Source organism: Dipodomys merriami, unplaced genomic scaffold, assembly GCF_024711535.1.
Source record: "Dipodomys merriami isolate MVZ:Mamm:240054 unplaced genomic scaffold, mDipMer1.0.p SCAF_671, whole genome shotgun sequence".
In the NCBI taxonomy this organism is placed as follows: domain Eukaryota; kingdom Metazoa; phylum Chordata; class Mammalia; order Rodentia; family Heteromyidae; genus Dipodomys; species Dipodomys merriami.
Window position 1 is genome coordinate 379,824 of NW_027206259.1, and position 4,459 is coordinate 384,282.

Here is a 4,459-nt window from a genome sequence, read left to right on the forward strand (position 1 = left end):
GGCTTTGACACTGTCCCTAAGCGTTTGTGCTCAAGGCTAGCACTCAGTTGATTGAAAGACAGCAGAACTTCTAGGTTTTCTTTTTATGTGGCACTGAGGGCTCGAACCCAGGGATTCGTGATTACTAGTCAAGCACTCAACCAATGAGCCACAGGAGTGAAAGGGTTAAAATAGATAGAGGTTGCTGTATATAATTTTATATACACAAAAGATGTCTGTACATTATTAATTTATAGATAATATTACTATCAATTTTTAGGTATTAAGTTATGTCTCCATTTAATCATGTGTCTCAGTTAACAATTAATAAAGTATTAATTAAAATTATAAGTACATACATCTGTACATAAATTACATATTTTATAGAATGTGACAGATGTCTATATAATTAAATTATGCATCATGTGTTACTACCAATTATTAGGTATTTATGTTTCCATGCAATTTTCATTCTATTAATGCTTAATAAAATATTAAACTTAATCCATATCCTATAATTAGTGTGTCTAATTTTATCCTAGAATGATTCACTACAAATTCAATCTGTTTTTCCTTTATTGTAGTGACAATTCTTCCACCAATGACATTTTTTACATTTATGACATCCTATTACATAGCATATATATTTGCATCTGAATTATACATCCTGTCACTGAGCACTTTTCAAAGAAAAAGAAAACATGTGTCACACTCGGCTTCTTCCTCCTCGATTACATTTTTGGCAGTACTGGGATCTAAATTCAGGGCCTAGAAGGCTCAATTCATGAATGGGTGACTGTCAGCACAGAAGCCTCTAGCCAATTCATCTGCCAGGCAGTTCCCAGGCCCTGAGATCGAGCCCCATATGTTGACCACATATTGCACTTAGTGTAGTTATTCATTTTATTTTTTGTTTTATTAATTTATTTACTATTTATTTTATTGATTCTTATTACACATGAAATATTTACTCCATATATTACATAAGATATAGATTTGCCTATGTATGAAACTTCATACCTTACACCCAGGACTTTCAAAGAATTGGAAAACATGTGTCACCATGGGATTCTTACTCCATGATTCAATTTTTGTGAGTGCTGGCATTAGAACTCACAGCCTGTAAGTCCCAATTCATGAATGGGTGAGTGTCAGGACGCTAGCCTGGGGCATATTGAGCTAACAAGCATTTCTAGCACCTGAGATTGAGCCCCAGGGGTTGACAAGATAAGAACAGATTGACATGCAGATGTTAGTACACAAATAAATACAGATCTTTATAGAGTGCCAGTGATGTCTATACATTATTTATGTATATAGACTGCATTCCTGCCAATTCTTGGGTATTTATTATGCCTCCATGTAATTAGTATTCTTGTTTTCATCCTTAATGAATTATTAATAAAGCAACCAGTGTCCCAAAACTATTGCATCCATGTAATTAATACTATTCTTTGAATGTGTGAAAAATATTCATTAAAATCCATTGGTCTCCTAAAATCACTCCATCTAATTGTATAGTAGTATTCAGAAACAACTAATTCAACTTTGCCATTCATAATCTTCCATCGGTAATCCTATGAATAGGAACGAGATTCTTAGGATCTCCCTTCATTGGTAGGGGTCAGGACTGTGCTTCAAACACATGGTCTATGTTGCCGTGTTGGCCTAAGGCTTCCCTGGTGGCCCACCAGCCTTCAGCAATGCCAGGTTATCAACATTTTGCAGCCGTGTCATTCAGACCCAGGATGATCACTTTGCAAAGAAAACAAAAGTAAAACTGGTAAGTTGCCAGTTTTTATTTTTCTGTCGTATTATTTATTATTGTTTTCCTGTCAGCATTTGAGGCCCAGGAACCCAGGTTTGGCTGAGTCCAGTGGTTGCACCCCAGCCTAGAGTGATCAATGCTGAGGCAGAATTGCCACTACCTGAGATCAAGCCCTGTGCTTGACAAAATAAAAATACATACATACATACATATATACATTAAAATATTTAAAATATTATGAGGCTCCTTGGCTTGGAATTCAGGCCACTGTTTTTGCCAGGCCTGGGATTTGAACTCAGGATGTGGGTAAATCTGTAGCACTGTGGGGGATGGGAAGATCACCGGGCTGGAAGACAAGAAAGCCAGGCCTGTTCCCAGGGCCTGAATTCAAATCCTAGCACTTGAAAAAATAATATTCATATATATTTGAAATACATGATTCATATTTACATACACATGCTTATTGCATATTGCAGTTAGTGTATTCATTTTATTTTGTGTTTTATTTCTTATGTATTTGAGAGTGAGCATGATTACACATATAACATTTTGCATCCTATTACATAAGACATAGCTTTGCCTATGTATTCTACATCATTCCTGAGGCCCAGGACTTTCACTGATACAGAAAACAAGTGGAACAATTGGCTTTTCGAACAGGATTAAGTTTTTGGCAATTCTCTGACTTGAACTCAGGGCCTAGCAGGCCCACTTCATGAATGGTTAAATGTTAGCACACCAGTCTGATGCAAGTGAAGTTGGCCGGCCAATTTGAGGACCTGAGATCAAGCCCTAGGAATGGCCAATATATAAACAGGTAGATGTTTAGATTGCAGTTTTTGTGTGTGTGTGTGTGTGTGTGTGTGTGTGTGTGTGTGTGTGTGTGTGTGTGTGTGTGTGTGCATGTGTGTGTGCATTTACATATGTGTATGCATCTATAAATATATACAGAGACAGACATTTATGTAGAATCTAGTGTATAACCCAATGTAAAGAGTGTTGTCTGTACCTTATTTTTATATATTCTATTACTACCAATTATTTGGTATAAAATTATGCTTCCAATTATCATGGTAGAAGAATTAACAAAGTATTAATTAATCAATGACCTATATTTATTGCATACAATCTTATACTGGAATGACTAGCTAGTTAGTAATTCAATTAATACATGTCAAATATTCTATTAATGTTCCTATAGATAGGAACGAGTTTCCTAGGATCTTCAGCTGTGTGTAGGAGGCAGTCCTAGGATCGATCTCAGTGCCTAGGTGTCTGGTTTGGCTCAGGCTTCACTGACAGCCCCCCAGCTGTCATCCATGCAAGGTCACATACAATTTTCAAGCCAAGTCATTGGGACTCAGGAGGGTCACAGTGCTAAGGAAACAAAAGTAAAAACTGTTGTGTAACATTTCCTGTTTTTCCCTCCTCCATTTTTGTAGGTTTAATGTATTTTTGCCAGTGCTGGGAGTTGAACTCTGGTTCTAGGATCCCTGGATCATCTGTGGGTGTAAAAGCTGCACCCCATCCTAGGGTAATCATGGTTTAAGACACAATAAAATGTTTCCTTGAGCAAAAGGAGCTCAGGGAAAATGACTAGGCTCACAGTTCAAGCCCAGGACCTGCCACAAAAAAAGAGCCTGTAACTCCATGTGTCTGTGTATGTATGCATGTATTTGTATCAGTGAAGATCCAGAGTTGCCATGAAGAAAGGCACCCAGCTAGGAAATTTGCTTTGAATAGAATGATTTCATAGCACAGAGAGTGCTTTCAAGACAATCCATGTTTCGGGGCTCCCACAGTGTTCCCAGTGTAGCCTGAGGGGTCTCCATACCCCAGGCTACCAGAGGAAGTTGGCTTCATTGTTGGAACAGGCGGACAAAAAGCTTCACTCCTGTAAAGCTGCATAACAAACAATTCATCCGGGCCAATTAATGAGGATGAATGTGCACAGGTTCTGATGGTCAGTAGAAAAAGGCCTGTTTGTACCCCCAAGCTATCTCTCTCCCCAGTGGTCTTTTTTGATAGGAAACCTTCATTTGTGCCACCTTCTGTGGCAGGCCAAGTTCCCTGCACTCATCCTGTCTTTGTAAGACTATGTTTCAGTTTTGAAACAAACTGCTACAATTAATTCAAGTGTCCTTCTGGCAGACAATTAGGGAGCTGAACATAATGGAATGATATATTATTGGCAAAGGTGCCTCCATGTGGTGTGTGTGTGTCTGTGTGTCTGTGTGTGTGCATATACCATTCCTGGTGTTTGAACTCAGGACCTAACTGAAGAGCTAAAGTAATTCTGTTTTAAGATCAAGCCACCTGAGCTCTGCTGTCCTCAAAGTAACCCCCAAAGAGAGCTGTGCTGCCAAAGAGAAAAATAGTTCTCAGAAAAACCGCAGGTTGCCACCAACCCTGCCCACCCTTAAAGAAAAGAACAGTTGCCCAGGTGTTCCAGCTGAAAAAGCGAAGTGTGATCAAGGTGGAAATAAACCCCCTGAACTTGTGAACTTGCTTGTGTGGAAACCCCCTAAACTTGTTTGTTTGATACTATAAAAGCTGTGTCAATTTTATGCTTGGGGCCTCTTAGCATCACCAGTTACCAAGTGCACAGAGGACCAAGCTCCAGCTTGCAATAAACGACTCTTTGCTGTTTGCATTGATCATGGTTTCTGGTGGTCTGAGAGGGGGCATCCGAAAACTGGGCACTTTATGTGG